At 35.2% G+C, this 18,831-nt stretch overlaps 2 long non-coding RNA genes across 5 annotated transcripts in view; both read right to left on the bottom strand.

The window, feature by feature from the left end:
• LOC105486200 (uncharacterized) overlaps positions 1-18,831 on the bottom strand; it is a 308,856-nt gene that overhangs the window by 227,706 nt on the left and 62,319 nt on the right. The window lies entirely within an intron of this gene.
• The window catches only part of LOC139362338 (uncharacterized), a 112,138-nt gene that overhangs the window by 85,922 nt on the left and 7,385 nt on the right, over positions 1-18,831 (bottom strand). The window lies entirely within an intron of this gene.

Raw genomic sequence — 18,831 nt, forward strand, 5'->3', positions numbered from 1 at the left:
CCATCTAGGCAGACTCCATGTCTTTGCTATTGTGTAGAGTTCTGCAATGAACATATGAGTGCATTTGTTTTTTTAATAGAACAATTTATGATTTTTTTTCAGTATACACCAATAATGGGATTGTTGGGTGGAATGGTATTTCTGTCTTTTAAGTCTTTGAGGAATTGCAACACTTTTCTACAGTGGTTGAATTAATTTGCACTCCCACCAACAGTGTGTAAGTGTGTCTTTTTCTCTGTAACCTTGCCAGCATCTGTTATTTTTTCGTTTTTTAATAATAGCCATTCTGACTGATTTTGATTTGAATTTCTCTAATGATCAGTAAGGTTGATCTATCTATCTATCTATCTATCTATCTATCTATCTATCTATCTCTCTCTCTCTCTCTCTCTCTCTCTATATATATATATATATATATGCATATATACACACACATAAACATATATATATGTATATGCTTAAGTGTCTTCTTTTGAAAAGTGACAATTCATGTTCTTTGCCCACTTTTTAATGGGGTTGTTTGTTTTTGCTTGTAAATTTAAGTTCCTTATAGATGCTGGATATTAGACCTTTGTTAGATGCATAGTTTGAAAAAATTGTCTCTCATTCTGCAGGTGGTCTGTTTATTCTGTTGATAGTTTCTTTTGTTGTCCAGAAGCTCTTTAGTTTAATTAGATCCATTTGTCAATTTTTGCTTTGGTTGTAACTGGTTTTGGCATCTTTCCCATGAAATTTTGCCTGTGCCTGTGTCCTGAATGGTATTGCCTAGGTTTTCTTCCAGAGTTTTTATAGTTTGGGGTTTTACATTTAAGTCTTTAATTCATCTCCAGTTAATTTTTGTATATGGTATCAGGAAGGGGTACAGTTTCAATCTTCTGCATATGGCTAGTTAGTTATCCCAGCACCATTTATTGAATAGGGAATCTTTTCCCCATTGCTTGTTTTTGTCAGGTTTGCTGAAGATCAGATGGTTGTAGGTGTGTGGTCTTATTTCTAGGTTCTTCATTCTATTCCATTGGTGTATGTATTCGTTTCTGTACTAGTACCATGCTCCTTGAGTTGTCCAGCTCTGCAGTATAGTTTGAAGTTGGGTAGTGTGATGCCTCCACCTTTGTTCTTTTTGCTTAGGATTTTCTTGCCTAATTTGGCTCCTTTTGTGATTCCATATGAATTTTAGAATACTTTCTTTCTACTTCTGTGAAGCACGTCATTGGTAATTTAATAGGTATCACATTTCTGAATCTATAAATTGCTTTGGGCAGTATGACCATTTTAACAATATTGAGTCTTCCTCTCCATGAGCATGGAATGATTTTCATTTGTTTGTATCAATTCTGAATAATTTGAGGAGTGGTTTGAAGTTCTTCTTGTAGAGATCTTTCACCTCCCAAATTAGTTGTATTCCTAAGTATTTTTTTGTGTGTATGACAATTATGAATGGGAGTACATTCCTGATTTGGCTCTTGGCTTTACTGTTGTTGGAGTATAGCAATGCTAATAATTTTTGTACACTGATTTTGTGTTCTGAGACTGCTGAAGTTGTTTCTCAGCTTAAGAAGTTTTTAGGCTGAGACTGTGGGGTTTTCTAGTTATAAGATCATATATCACTTGCAAACAAGGATAGTTTGACTTCCTTTCTTCCAGTTTGTATACCTTTTATCTTTCCCTCTTGCCTGATTGCTCTGGCCAGGACTTCCAATATTATGTGGAATTGGAGTGGTGGGAGAGGACATCCTTGTATTGTGCCAGTTTTCAAGAGGAATGCTTCCAGCTTTTACCCACTCAGTATGATGTTGGCTGTGGGTGTGTCATATATAGATCTTATTATTTTGAGGTATGTTCCTTCAACACCTAGTTTATTGAGAGTTTTAAACATAAATGCATGTTGAATTTTATTGAAAATCTTTTCTGCATCTAGTGAGATAATCATGCTGTTTTTGATTTAGTTTTGTTTATGTGATACATTTATTGATTTGCATGTTTTGAACCAATCTTGCATCCTTGGAATGAAGCCTACTTGACTGTGGTGCAAAACCTTTTGGTGTGCTGCTGGATTTGGTTTGCAGTATTTTGTTGGAAATGTTTGCATCAGAGTTTATCAAGGATATTGGCCTGAAGTTTTCTTTTTTCTTTTTCTTTTTTTTTTTTTTGGTTCTGCCAGATTTGGGTGTCAGGATGATACTGACCTCATAGAATGAGTTAAGCTGAAGTCCCTCATCCTCAATTCTTTGGAATAGCTTCAGTAGCAATGTCACCAGCTTTTCCTTGTATATCTGGTAAAGTTCAGCTGTGAATCCATCTGGTTCTGGGTTTTCTTTCTTTTTTTTTTTTGGTTGATAGACTATTTAGTAATGCTTCAATTTCAAAACTCATTATTGGTCTGTTCAGGGATTCAATTTCTTCCTGGTTCATTCTTGTGAGGTGGTATGTATTTAGGGATTTATCTATTTCTCCTACATTTTCTAGTTTTATGTGCATAGAGGTGTTCATAATACTATCTGATGGTTATTTGTATTTCTGTAGTGTTAATGGTAATATCCCCCTTGTCATTTCTGCTTGTGTTTATTTGAATCTGCTCCATTTGATCCAGTTCAGGTCCTGAATATCTTTGTTGATTTTCTGTCTCAATGATCTGTGTAATATCATCAGTGGAGTGTTAATTTCTCCCACTATTATTGTGTGGGAGTCCATGTCTCTTTGAAGGTTTCTAAATACTTGCTTTATGAGTCTGTGTGTTCCTGTGTTGGGTGCATATATATTTAGGATAATTAGATATTGTTGAATTGAACATTTTACCATTAAGTAATGACTTTCTTTGTCTTTTATGATATTTGCTGGTTTAAAGTCTGTTTTGTCAGAAACTAGGATTGCAACCCCTGCTTTTCTCTGTTTTCCATTTGCTTGGTAGATTTTCCTCCATCCCTTTATTTTGAGCTTCTGTGTGCCATTGCATGTGAGTTGGGTATCTTGAAGTCAGCATATCAATGGATCTTGCTGCTTTAACCAGCTTGCCACTGTGTGTCTTTTATTTGGGACATTTAGCCCATTTATGTATGGTTAGCAATGATATGTGTGGATTAGACCCTGTAATCATGATTTTGACTGGTTATTTTGCAGACTTAATTATGTGGTTTCTTTATAGTATCATTAGTCTGTGTTCTTAAGGATTTTTTTGTTGTTTGTTTGTTTTGTTTTGTTTTGAAGTGGCTGGTAAAAGTTTTTCCTTTCTATATTTAGTGCTTCCTTCAGGAGTTCTTGTAAGGCAGTTCTGTTGGTAATAAATTCCCTCAACATTTACCTCACACCCTTTTAAAAGAACCATAATCCCACTCATGATGGCTCTGCCTTCATGACTTAATCATCTCCTATGTGCCTCACATTTATTACAATTATACCAGTGAGTGAATTTCAATATATGAATTTTAAGGGACATATTCAGACCATAGCACTTCCCCAGATGTGAAATAGATGTGTTTCTAAAATATAATATGATAAATAGATGGGAGAATATAAAATCTTTATTTTTAACTGTCTTAGAATAAAGATAAATTAAAAAGTGGATAATTTTGCATTATTTATATGGCTAACAGAAGCTGTGAGATAATGAGTCTATATCATTGTACTTGCTTATCTTAGACACAAATGTAGTTGTTCAGTGGCAAAGCTCAATATATTTACTTGTTGATTTTATTGAAACTTATAAGCCCAAAATTGGTATTTAGAAATAGCATTCTCCCAACAGAAAAAATACATTCAGCAACCATCTTTTAATAGACTGTTAAAGACAAAAAAAAAAAAAAAAAAGAAGATACATAACAAAGGGAAAGTATGTCTTTCTGGTTGTATCAGGGAAGAGTATACATAAGCAATCACAGTTTGGGTAAAGACATTTTAAAACAGAAAACAGTAAGCAGAAAGGCCCTGATTCAAATCCCAGTGGTTGCTAGGTTATTGGTCATTTGTACAATTGCTCTCAAATCAATTTCTTGCCCTTCCTCTGCTTTACTCTGAATTGCATGGGGCTAACCTCTGCAACATATCCCAAGCTCCCTTGTTTACTAGCTATAGTAAACAGGAGGCATAGGGAGGTACTGGGGTTGGAGAAACAAAAATCCAGCACATATCTTCCCCAATTTTTTGTTCTGTCTGTATCCCTGGTAGAGGTTAGGTTTCCTGTCTGTTTCCAGTTCCCATTACAATCCTTCTCTTTTTTACCAGTTCCTTCCTGGTAGCTCAGACTCCTGGTATCTGATAAATCAGGGGATAGTAATGGTCTCTTTCTCTTGCAAAACTCTGGATTGTCTCACCATGTCTCATTTTTTGCTCTTTCAGCTCTTCTAACAATCTTACTACAGTTCTTCATAACAAATTTCTTATAATGAAATTTATGATCTGGGCTTTTTCTCCCTAACTAGACCCTATTGATACAGTTTATCTGAGTAATTAAGCAGGGTAAGAGTTATAAAATAAATAGGCTGGGCATGGTGGCTTACACCTGTAATCCCAGCACTTTGGGAGGCCAAGTTGGGCTGATCACGAGGTCAGGAGATCTAGACCATTCTGGCTAACATGGTGAAACCCTGTCTCTACTAAAAATACAAAAAAATTAGCTGGGCGTGGTGGCAGGCACCTGTAGTCCCAGCTACTCAGGAGGCTGAGGCAGGAGAAAGGTCTGAACCTGGGAGGCAGAGCTTGCAGTGAGCCGAGATGGCACTACTGCACTTCAGCCTGGGTGACAGAGACAGACTTCATCTCAAAAAAAAAAAAAAAAAAAAGAAAAAAAAAGAAAAAAGAGTTATAAAATAATAACCTATTGTTAAGGAAAGGGAGAAAAATGGTGGATAGGAGGCAGGACTAACTTGCAGTTCCCACTCGGAAAGACAGAACCACATGTGGAGACTCACATTGTGAACTTTTGCTCTGAGATCTACCGCAGCAACATACTAGGAAAGCTGAGATAATCCACACATCCTTTGAAGGAAGGGGTTTGCTGCTGCAGGCTCCATGGGACAGCCAAGGAACTGTGAGCTGGCTTGCTTTCTTAGCGGAAAGGCTTGTACCCTGGGACAAGTTCTCAGCCCTGCTCACCTGCTGCCTGGAAATAAACTTGGTGCAGTTGGGGGAGCATGGTAGGAGTGAGACCAGTCTTTCGGGCTGCAGACTGTGTGAGGGTTGGGTGATGCCTGTGGCTAAAATGGCTTTTCCCCACTTCCCTGGTGATCTGTGTGATGCAGCAGAGTCAGCCATAATCCCCCTGGGAAGAGAACTCCATTGACCTGGGAACCACACAACCATACACCATAGCAGCTTCAGCAAGCCCCGCTCAAGGAGAGTCTGAACTCAGACACCCTTAACCCTGCCGCAATCTGATGGTCTTTCTCTATCTACCCTGGTAGTTGAAGACCAAGGACATGATCTCTTGGGAGCTCTATGGCCCCACCCACTGCCTGACCCTAGGGCAAACTTGTATCTTACCTATGCTACTGCAGCTGATGCTCTCTTGAAAGCGCCACCTCCTGGCTGGAGGCTGACTGATACAAAAGCAGCACACTTAGCAAAAATGCAACCAAGGACCCTCACAGAGTCTACTTCACTCCCTTGCTACCTCTACCACACAGAGTCTACTTCACTCCCCTGCTACCTCTACCACACAGAGTCTACTTCACTCCCATGCTACCTGTACCAGAGCAGGACCTGGTACCCATGACTGAGAGACCTGAAGATGGATCAAATCACAGAACTCTGCAGACACTGCCCAGCATCAGTGTGGAGCCTGGTAACTCTGCTGGGTGGCTAGATCCAGAAGAGAAATAAAAATCATTTCAGTTTGGCTCTCAGGAAGCCCCATCCCTAGAAGGGGGAGATAACCAAATCAAGGGAGCACCCTTTGGGACAAAATAATCTGAACAGCAGCCCTTGAGTATCATATGTGATCTCTGACACAGTCTACCCAAATGAGAAGGAACAAAAAAAGAATTCTGGCAGTATGACAAAATAAGGTTCTTTAACACCCCCAAAAGATCACACTAGCTCCCCAACAATGGATCAAAACCAAGACAACAATATCTGAATTGTCAGAAAAAAGAATTTAGAAGGTTAACTACTAAGCTAATCAAGGAGGCACCAGAAAAAGGTGAAGTCCAAATAAAATAAATAAATAAAAATGATACAGAATGTGAATGGAAAAATCTCCAGTAAAATAGATAGCATAAGTATGAAGCAATCACAACTTCTGGAAATGAAGGGCATACTTAAAGAATTGCAAAATGCACTGGAAATTCTCAGCAATAGAATTAAAGAAGTAGAAGAAAGAACTTCAGAGCTCAAAGACAGGGCTTTCACATTAACCCAATCTGAAAAAGACAAAGAAAAAACAATTTTAAAAATGAACAAAGCCTCCAAGAAGTGTGAGATGCTTAACCACCAAATCTAAGAATAATTGGAATAATTGGTGTTCCTGAGGAAGAAGGGAAATCCAAAAGTTTGGGAAAGATACTAGAGAAATAATCAAGGAAAACTTCTCTGGTCTTGCTAGAGATCTAGACATTCAAATGCAAGAAGTTCAAAGAACACATGGGAAATTCATTGCAAAAACATCATTGCCTTGGCACATAGTCATCAGGTTATCTAAAGTCAAGACTAAGGAAAGAACTGTAAGAGCTGTGAGGCAAAAGCATCAGGTAACCTATAAAGGAAAACCTATCAGATTAACAGCAGATTTCTCAGCAGAAACCCTAAAAGAAAGTATTAGGGTCCTATCGTTAGCCTTCTTAAGCAAAACAATTAGCCTAGAGTTTTCGTATCAGGAAAAACTGACTTTCATAAATATAGGAAAGATACAGTCTTTTTCAGACAAACAAATGCTGACAAAATTCACTGCTATCAAGCCAGCACTACAAGAACTGCTAAAAGGAGCTCTAAATATTGAAACAAATCCTTAAAGTACACCAAAATTGAACATCCTTGAAGCATAAATCTCATAGGCCCTGTGAAACAATAACACAATGAAAAAAAATCAACAAGGTATTCAGGCAACAAACAACATGATGAATAAAATAGTACTTCATATCTCAAAACCAAAGTTGAATGTAGATGGCCTAAATGCTCCACTTAAAATATACAGAATGGCAGAATGGATAAGAATTCACCAAGCAAGTATCTGATATCTTCAAGAAACTCACCTGAGACATAAGGATTCACATAAACTTAAGGTCAAGAGGTGGGAAAAGATATTCGATGCAAATGGACACCAAAAGCAAGCAGCAGTAGCTATTCTTATATGAGACAAAACAAACTTTAAAGCAATAGCAGTTAAAAAAGATGAAGAAAGACATTATAAAATGATAAAAGAACTAGTCCAGCAGGAAAATATCAGAATTTTAAATATATATGCACCTAACACTGAAGCTCCCAAATTTATAAATCGATTATGACTAGACCTAAGAAATAAGAGAGACAACAACACAATAATAGTGGGAGACTTCAACATACCACTGATAGCAGCAGAGAGATCATCAAGACAGAAAGTCAACAAAGCAGCAACAGACTTAAACTACACCCTGGAATAAAGGGACTTAACCGATGTTCACAGAACATTCTACCCAACAACTGCAGGATACACATTTTATTCATCAGCATATGGAGCATTCTTCTAGATAGATGCTATAATAGCCACAAAACAAGTGTCAACAAATTTAAGAAAACTGAAATTATGCCATGTACTCTCTCAGACCACAGTGGAATAAAATTGGAAATCAACTCCAAAAGGAACCCTCAAGACCATGCAAATACATGGAAATTAAATAACCTGCTCTTGAATGATCATTGGGCCAATAATGAAATCAAGATAGAAATTTTAAAATTCTTTGAACATAACAGTACTAGTGACACAAGCTATCAAAACCAGTGAGATACAACAAAAGCAGAGGTAAGGGGAAAGTTCATAGCATTAAATGGCTACATCAAAAAGTCTGAAAGAGCACAAATAGACAATCTAAGGTCACACATCGAGAAATTAGAGAAACAAGAACATACCAAAACCAAAGCCAGCAGAAGGAAAATAATAAGCAAGATTAGAGCAGAACTAAGTGAAATTGAAACAAAAATACAAAAAGTACAAAAGATCAATAAAACAAAAATCTGGAACTTTGAAAAGATGAATAAAATTGACAGATAATTAACAAGATTAATCAAGAAAATAAGAGAGATTATCCAAATAAACTCAATTAAAAATGAAATGGGAGATATTACAATTGATAACCACAGAAATGTAAAATATAATTCAAGGATACTGTGAACACCTTTACATTCATAAATTAGAAAACCTAGAGGAGATGGATAAATTCCTGGTAATATACAACCCTCCTAGATTAAATCAAGAATAAATAGAAACTCTGAATAAATCAATAACAAGCAGCATGTTTGAAATGATAATTAAAAAGTTACCAATAAAAAAAAGTCCAGGACAAGACAGATTCACAGCTGAATTCTATCAGAAATTCAAATAATTGGTACCAATCATATTAACACTATTCCACGAGGGAGAGAAAGAGATATTCCTCCCAAAATTATTCTATGAAGCAAGTTTCGCCCTAATACCAAAACCAGAAAAGAACATAACAAAAAAAGAAAACTACAGTCCAATAGCCCTGATGAACATAGATGCAAAAATACCACAATTCTAGTTAACCAAATCATATAAAAAGATAATCCACTATGATCAAGTGGATTTAATATCATGGAGGCAGGGATGCTTTAACACACACAAATCAATAAATGTGATACACCACATACCCAGAATTAAAATTTAAAAATCACATAATCATCTCAATAAACACAGAAAAAAAATTGACAAAATCAAGCATTTCTTTATGTTTAAAATCCTCAGCAAAACTGGCATACAAAGGACATATCTTAAAGTAATAAAAGCCATCTATAACAAACCTACAGCCAATTTTATACTGAATGGGGAAAAGTTGAAAGCATTCCCTCTGAGAACTGGAACAAGTATGCCCGCTATCACCACTTCTATTCAGCATAGTACCAGAAGTCCTAGCAAGAGCAATCAGACAAGAGAAACAAATAAAGGGCATCCAACTTGGTAAAGAGGACGTCAAACTGTCATTGTTTGTTGTTGACATGGTGGTATATGTAGAAAACCCTAAAGACTCCTTGAAAAAGCCCCTGGAACTGGTAAATGAATTCAGCGAAGTTTCAGAATGCAAAATTAATGTACACAGATCAGTAGCTCTGCTGTACACCAACAGCGACCAAGCTGAGAATCAAATCAAGAACTTAACCCCTTTTACAATAGCTGTAAAAAAGAAAACAAAAAGTTAGGAATATATCTAACGAAGGATGTGAAAGATCTCTATAAGAAAAACTACAAAACACTGTTGAAAGCAATCATAGATGACACAAATAGAAGCACATTATGGATGGATCGAATCGATGTTGTGAAAAATGACCATACTGCCAAAAACAATCTACAAATTCAATGCAATTCCAACCAAAATACCACTAGCATTCTTCACATAACTAGAAAAAACAATTCTAAAATTCATATGGAACCAGAAAAGAACCCAATTAGCAAAAGCAAGACTAAGCAAAAAGAACAAATCTGGAGGCATCACATTACCTGACTTCAAACTATACTATAAGGCCATAGTTGCCAAAGCAGCATGGTGCTGATATAAAAACAGGCAGATAGACCAATGGAACAGAACAGAGAACCCAGAAATAAGGCCAAATACTTATAGCTGACTGATCTTCAACAAAGCAAATAAAAACATAAAATGGAGAAAAGACATCCTATTCAACAAATGTTGCTGGGTCAATTAGCAAGCCACATGTAGAAGAATAAAATAGGTTCCTCATCTCTCACCTTATACAAAATCAACCCAAGATGAATCAAAGACTTAAATCTAAGACCTGAAACTAAAAATTCTACAAGATAACGTCAGGAAAGCCCTTGTAGACACTGGCTTAATCAAAGACTTTATGACCAAGAACCCAAAAGCAAATGCAACAAAAGCAAAGATAAATAGATGGGACTTATTTAAACTAAAAAGCTTCTGCACAGCCAAAGAAATAATCAGCAGAGTAAACAGAAAACCCACAAAGTAGGAGAAAATCTTCACAATCTATACATCTGACAAAGGATTGAATATCCAGAATTTACAAGGAACTCAAATCAGCAACAAAAAATCCACATAATCCCATCAAAAAGTGGGCTAAGGACATGAACTGACAATTCTAAAAGAACATATGCAAATGGCCAACAAACATATGAAAAAATGTTCAGCATCACTAATTCTCAGGAAAATACAAATCAAAACCACAATGTGATACCACCTTACTCCTGCAAGAATGACCATAATCAAGAAATAAAAACAAAACAAAATAGATGTTGGTGTGGATATTATGAAAAGGAAACACTTTTACACAGTTGGTGGGAATGTAAACTAGTACAACCACCATAGAAAACAGTGTGGAAATGTCTTAAATAATGAAAATTACATCTACCGTTTGATCCAGCGATCCCACTCCTCGCTATGTACCCAGAGGAAAAGAAGTCACACGAAAAACATACTTGCACACACATGTTTATAGCAGCACAATTTGCAATTGCAAAAATATGGAGTCAGCCCAAATTCCCATCAATAAATGAGTGAATAAAGAAAATATGGTGTGTATGTATATGAATGCTATATATACATGTGTAAATATAAATGTGTGTGTATATATACATGTATACACATTATATATATGTGATATGTGTGTGTATACATACACACACACACACACACACACCATGGAATACTATTCAGCCATAAAAAGGAATGAAATAATGGCATTTGCAGCTACCTGGATGGAATTGGAGATGATCATTCTAAGTGAAGTAACTCAGGAATGAAAAACTAAACATTGTATGTTCTCACTCATAAGTAAGAGCTTAGCTATGAGGATGCAAAGGCATAAGAATGATACAATGGACTTAGGGAACCTCGGGGGAAAGGGTGATAGGGGTTAAGGTTTGAGGGATTAAAGACTATGCATTGGGTACAATGTACACTGCTTGAGTGATGGATGCTCCAAAATCTCAGAAATCACCACTAAATAACTTCATGTGCAAAAAATAGATTAAAAATGATTTGGGAAAGAGGAAAAAAACACTATACAGTCATATGCCAAATAACCACATTTCGGTCAATGATAAACAGCATTTATGAGGATGGACCCATAAAATTATAATACCATGGTTTTACTGTACCCTTCCTATGTTTAAATACAGAAATACTTAGCATTGGGTTGCAACTCCCTACAATATTCAGTACAGTAACATGCTATACAGGTTTGTAGCCTAGAAGCAATAGACTATACCATATAGCCTAGGTGTGTGATAGGCTATGCTTTCTAGATCTGTGTAAATACAATGTTCACACAACAACAAAATTGCCTAATGATGCATTTCTCAGTATGTATACTGAAGAAAGCTAGTAATAACATTTACAGTTTCCATTTATATAGTATATACCTTCTGTCCTCTCAAAAGTTTTACTCATATAATGCTCCTAGTCCATATATAAGAATACTCATTTTCTCACGTCTTTCAAAACATTGGATTTTGTTAGTCTTCACCAATATGGAAGTATTCTTCAGCCAAACAAAATAAAACCACCTGTTATTTGCATTTTCTTTATTACTGGAGAAGTTATACATGCTTTGCTACATTTATATTCCTTCTTGGAATGGTTTAAGTCTTCTGCTGATTTGCTACCGAACAGTCTTATTTTCTTAGGAATTTGTTAGTATAATTCTAGTTAAAATTAAAGAATCTTTTCATTTTCCTTTTTTTAAAAGAATATTGTTTTTAGTTGTTTATAGAAATTCCAGATATTACAATTCATTAAATATGTCTGGAAATCAAGAGAGAGACCAGCATGGTTGTTCAAAGGAAGTAAATGAAGTCATCTAGAGGCAGAAGGTAGAGGAGAAAAATGGCTGAGGATGAATTTTTAATGTAAGCATGTTAAAGTATCAGCATACATAGATAATTGGTGAGAAAAACAGGTGAGGAGAACATAGGAGAGAAAAATGAGATGAAAAAAGATTAGCATTCACCAAAGTTTTTAGAGAGTGGAGATAAACCTTGAATATTTTCAACTGGGCTCTGAATTTAGAAGGCAATTTTTATTGTTGGCAAAGAGGTGAAAATGGGAGAAGAAAATCTGGAGAGATGTACTAAAGTTGAGAAGCAGAAACTGCTGAATAAATTGTTAAATAAAAAGTGTTAAGGTCTGAAAAACCATGATATATTTTTTATTCCACCCAGAATTTCTTAATTTTGGAGGGCATAATATTTGATGAGGCCAATTGTAGCAATAATCCAGGTTGGATCGACTCCTAGAAGGAAAAAAAGAAAGACTGGTTGATGGTTCTGGTGGTGGTATACCAAAAGATCAGCCATGAATCCAGAGATTAGTAGAACGTCAGGCCAGGGAAGAGTTACTAATGCAGAATAACTAGTTGGTCCAATGGTATGGGTATTATTGGAGTATAGAATAAAAGGTGTTTTATCATGTAAAAGAACGATGTGAGCAATGTTCATGACTGACGAGGTAAAGGGGAAGGAGCAGGCACAACTGAAGATGGCTGCAAGAAAAATACTGTCTTTTGGGAACAAGGAGATGCATAAAACCATCTGTGTAGAGGTTGAGGATGAAGGAGAGTTCATTTATGATGGAATGTGATCCAGTAACCATAATAGTGTGGATTGTAAGAAACATCAGTAGGGGAATGACAAATTCATGGGCTGAATGTGCAAAGTAGTATAGAAAGAGGAGAGTATGACAACGGTTATAGTCATGACTACATTTCATCTCCTAATTTCTAGTTCTGAACTACCCAAAGTTACTCAATATATTCAAGGACTGTCTCTGTGGCCTCTAATTAATATGGAGGCTTGGGGTATTTTATTCCATTTAAGAATTTCCATATTCATTTCTTTATCCCATCTCTATTTCTTAAATTTCTATACACTTGAAGTGCTTGCATATATTTTTGTGTGTGCTTATATCAACCTTCCTTATCCATTCTACGGGCTATAAAGATAATTTAGTACTCCTCTTTGAATTAGGCACTGAAGGTTAACAGCAAAATTTAGGGAGACAATGTCAAAAAGAGCTTTTTTCTGTCAACTTTTTTTTTTCTGTAGTTGACTAAAGAATTGTTTTCTTATAAACCTATATATGTGCATAAAGAAACACATGAAAGGAAGAGCACAGATATTAACTATGAACTTCAGAGCTCTATTTAATGGTGTAATTTAAGAAGAATAAAACTAATTATAATTCAGGATTATCTGTTGAACATCTTGGTGCTTTCTAACTTGTGATGCCAAGTTGGTGATTGTCTTGCATGTCTTTTAACCAGACTTGTCTTCTTTTGGCCAAAATCTAGTGTCTTCAGAGAAGGCCAATTCTTGAAACCAAAATGGGTTTAATCAGGAAAAATTGCAGGTAAAAACATTATGAACACTTTTAAGAATAATTAGAAAACTATTTGGATTTATGGACTTTTATTATTTTACACTAACATTTCCTTCCACTGACAAATATAAAAGATATTTGGCAGACTTTCAGAAGAGCACCAAAACTTAAATTAAACATTTGGAGAATATTGTCTCTACTCATGCATGTGATCCTAAACACTGTGCAATAATTAATCTGAACTGCTTCCAAAACTTAAAAAAAAAGCAATGTATAAAACAAAATAAAATCCTACTCTTCTACAGTTTTACTGCAGTGAGTTCTAGGAAAAAAAATCAAGCCCAAAGTTTTGTTGTTCACATACAGGTATCATTTATCCAAGTGTATATTATGTATACAATTGGCTATAGAAGACTGGGCACAAAAGCACAGGTGTTATTAGGTTAAAACAACTTTCTGTGTATCCTTTTCCACGAATTCCATGTACCTCCTTGGCAGAGTGTGAGCTAACTAGGAAATTAGATCAGTTCTACTCTAAACAAAAATAAAAGCTCTTGAAACTATGCACAAGTTTATTTGAGTAAAAAGGAGTTAAATCATTCTGTTAAGTTCTTTTACATCTTGGGTTAGGGAAAGAAAATAGTAAAGCTACAAATATAAGAAAGATAGACCTTAAGATCCCAAGAGAGATACATTTTAGCAGTTCTTGCTTTTATTTTTATATATCCTAAGACAGATATATTTTAGTGGTTCTTACTTTTATTTTGTTTATCCTAAGAGAGATACATTTGTAGATCCTAAGGGAGAGACATTTTGTCAGTTTTTACTTTTATCATTTTTTCTAACTATGCTTTTTTCTTAATATCTATATTAGATAAATTTATCTTGGATATAAAGAGGTCTAACTATGTTTGCTCACAATGTGGAAAAATGATAGAAAATAAAGAAAAGAAGGGTAAGAAAAAGGAAAAAGCATTAATAATTTGTGGATTAGATAATGTGTTATGCACATTGATAAATATTTTAATCGCAATTTTCTGAAATGTTTACCAATTCCACTATAATTTCCAATAGGAAAATGTTCTCATTGAATTTATTTTAAATGCCAACTATCTGAAACATTGTAATGATCTTTAAAATTTCCTTTTTGGAAGCTGTAGGAAATAGCATCAATGTTTCCAGAATGCTACATATTTTTTTTTTTTTGAAAAAAACAGTAGGAAGTTTTGGAAGAGGAATATAAATATCATACAATATAATCTTCGTATCAGTTCTTAATTTCCTTCTACATTCTACATTATTGTCCATTAGCTATATGCTTTCTGTGGATGACATGAAAAACTACCACAAAGTTGGTAGCTTGAAACAACAGAACTTCATTCTCTAATAGTTCTGATGGCCGGATATCCAAAATTCAGGTGTTGGGAGAGTCATACCCCCTATAGAGGCTCTAGAGGTAAATTGTTTCTATGCCTTTTCTGGCTTTTGGTGGTTAGTGACTTCCTTCACTTTTGGCCACCTCACTCCAATTTCTGCTTCTGTCTTCATATCACCTAAACTGTTTCTGTCTCCTTCTCTGTATGTCTCTTATAATGACCTTTGTTGCTCTTCTGGACAATTCAGGATGATTTCCTCATCTCAAGATCCTCCAGCTAATTATAATGACAAATACTTAAATACTCTTTTTCTAAATAAGGCAATGTTCATGGGTTCTTGGATTAAGGCGTGAACATATCTGTTGGAGGGCTACCAGTCAGTCCACTACATCTACCATCTGTCATATCAATTTGTGAAAAGCACTTAGTACTTTCTAAAATGACCTGCTGAAGTTGTGGTGCCAAATTCTGTTTCACTGAGCCAAAATCCGTTTCCACATATTTTCCCCATAATTCCAGTTCTGCCATTTGGGGTCCATCTTACGTCCATTTTCTGTTGCTATCACAGATTGGGTAATTTATAAAAATAGAGGTGTATTTATTTCATCGTTCTAGTGACTGGGAAGCCCAAGAGTGTGGCACTGGTATCAGGTGAGGGCCTTTCTACTGTCACAACATGGTAGAAAGCATTCACATGATGAGAGGGCAAGAGTATATACATGTCAGTCAGGTCTCTCTTTCTGTTTTATAAGGCGACCAGTTCCATTGTGGAAGTCCCACACTGATGACTGCATCTAATCCTAATTACCTCTCAAAGATCCCACCTCCAATCAACACGTGATTTGGAGATTAAATTTCTAGCTTAAAAAATTTGAAATTTGGGGGAGACATTCGATTCATAGCAGAGCCCCATTAAATAAATGTACTATCTTCCTACAATATAGTCTTCTAAATATTTGAAAATTGGTATTTTTTCTTGAAAAATTATTTTCATTAATTTTTCAATACTCCGGAGTTCCATTTTCTGTATCTTCATTTCTGGGTTTTTTTTTTTTTTTTTTTTTTTTTTTTTTTTTTTTTTTTTTTTTTTTTTTCTCCTAATGAGTCACTCTGCCTCCTTCAAGATTAACTTGAGGCTTAATAATAGGTGGAATGAGTGTCTTGCCATCACATTAATCACAAAATGCCAATGCATAATATAATAATACATTGCCTCTTGCAGTTCACTATTCTATTTCTTTATTAATAGAAACATCAGGGATAGATTATATGCAGTTTCCCGTAGGCAGATTAAATTGAAAGGGTTTTTCTTTAACTTACTGCTATTTCTTCTATTTGTATTAAATTTCTTGAGTAATTTATGGCAGGTGTCATTCCTACTCTCTCAAGAGTTAGTAAAACCCAACAGAACTATTCATTTTATTCTCTAAAAATTGCATTGAGTGATCCCAGAGGCAGTGTGGAGTTACAGATAAAGTATCATTAGACCAAATCTGTAGGCTGACAAAACACTGCAGAAGAAAGAACATACAAGCATACATAAGAAAATTGGTTTATAATAGAGTGACAAATTATGAAGTGTGTTTATATAAATTTAAGGGAGATAATTTATTAGTAAATAATAAAATTATTTGTTGAAATACGTGATTATGTTACTGTTTATATTATTTCATTTGAAATTGTTCTCCTTTTAGTCATTTAATTTCAATCCATGCTAAGTGTAAATCATAATTTAGGTTTCACAAATATCAAATATGTCAAATTATTGTTGCCATAAATATATTAAAGATAGTTTTAGATTTAACTCAGATTATCTGCATTAGTTTGTTCTCATACTGCTAATAAAAACATACCTAAGACTGGGTAATTTATAAAGGAAAGAGATTTAATTAACTCACAGTTCCACATGGCTGGGGAGGCCTCACAATCATGGTGGAAGAATAAGGGACATTTTACATGGTGGCAGGAAAGGCAGAACTTGTGCTGGAGAACTCCCTTTTACAAAACCATCTTGTGAGACTTACTCACCATCATGAGACTAGCATGGAAAAGACCCACGCCGTGATTTGATTTCCTCCCACTGGGTCCCTCCCATGATACATGGGAATTTGGGAACTACAATTCAAGACAAGATTTGGGTGTGAACACAGCCAAACCGTATCATTATCTTAGAGCTGAATCATTAACATATTACCAATAATCTAGTTTCCCAAGATATTAACAATAATCTAGATTCCAAGATCCTTCAGCTAATTATAATGACAAAGACTCTTTTTCTAAGTAAGGTAATATTCATGGGTTCTTGTATTAAGGTGTGAACATATCTATTGGAGGGCTACCAGTCAGCCCACTACATCTACCATCTGTAATATCAATCTGTGAAAAGAACTTAGTACTTTCTAAAACGACCTGCTGAAGCTGTGATGCCAAACTCTATTTTGTTTTTTATGTTAAAATATAGGCAACAAATTGTCTCAAATACATTAAAATGTCCTTTCTCTTAGTTTCAACAGAATCATGATGTATACAATACAATGAAAATAACCACATATATGCAACATCATCAGTTTTATTTCCCAACTTTCTTCTTCCTCCAACATATGTTTTCTGTTAACATCAAGGCTTTGTCCATTTGAGACAATTAATGGATTTTAAAATGAAACGAAAGGATGACATTGATATTGGTTATTAAGAAATTTGGTTTGATAGACTATACTATTAATGGAAATGTTAAATATTGAAATAAACATCGAAAAGAGGATAATGAGTCAGATACATTATAATCTTGTTATTCATATAAATAAGTTCCAAAACAATATTTCTGAGGTGCAGGCAGCTTTCCTACCAGAAGATCCTATACTACACCCTTTCTACGCCTGGCTTCCCAGGTCTTTGCAGTCTTCTGCATTGAATCAAGGAGGGAAAAGCATGAAGAGTCAGAGAGTGGAGACTTTTATGGGTTAGCACTAGAAGTAGGACTTGACACTTTTACTCATTTCTCTTTGACTAGCATTCAGTCACACAATCACACCAATGGCCAGGGAGCCTGAGATACATACAGAGAAAAGAAACTGGGTTTAGAGAAGAGCTGGCAAGTCTGTCATACAGGGCAAGATGCTTTATGGGAAAATAATTTTGTAATAATGTATTGGTTTTCAGGGAGTAATATAATTCAGATGATAAAAGTTTATTACTCAGAAATCAGGTCTAGTTAGAGGACTTGTGGGACAAGGTACAAAACGAAAATGTGAGGTCCCTTGTTCAAAACACAGAAACAGTGCCACTTAATGTAATAAAATATAAATGCTTTTACTTCAAAAATTCTTATAATACAAACATAAGAGTGAAAAATAGTGATACATAATTTTAGTAACGTATACTGTATCAAAATAACCATCTTGCTTGAAAAAAAATTACTAGACAAATATATAAAATGGCTTTTACAAGCCATTTAAACAGCAACCCAAACAGGCAAGTTTTTAGGAACCATAATCCTGAAAGGAAAGAAGCCCATGAGATTAGCTTGAATTCACCTCCGATTTTTCCTAGAATACATTATAAAAATTGTATTTAAGGAAGATTTTACCATATCAGAAAACTGAAGCATCAGAAGGGACAGAGAACAAAAGGGACGGTTCGGGTCTGCACAGTTTAAAGCTAGGACAAGAGACGCAAAAATCCAGAGAGAATTAATTTTCAGGTCATGCAAATGTCACATATTCCAAGAAACAAATCAGAAGACAGCAACTGGGAGGCTGAATTGTTGAGCAGAGATTTTAGCAGCTATGTTATCCTAAGTGGAGAATGAGTGAATTTCAAGTTTTACCATGGAGGAAAGACTTTAGGAAACACCTCAAGACTTCAGTTGAGACAATGGAAGGACTATGCCTTTTGAATGAAGGTCACTCCACAGGAGTAAAGGTTGTGTTCTACTGTGGTATATTACACAGTATCATATTTACACC

This window comes from Macaca nemestrina, chromosome 3 (assembly GCF_043159975.1).
Source record: "Macaca nemestrina isolate mMacNem1 chromosome 3, mMacNem.hap1, whole genome shotgun sequence".
Lineage (NCBI taxonomy): Eukaryota > Metazoa > Chordata > Mammalia > Primates > Cercopithecidae > Macaca > Macaca nemestrina.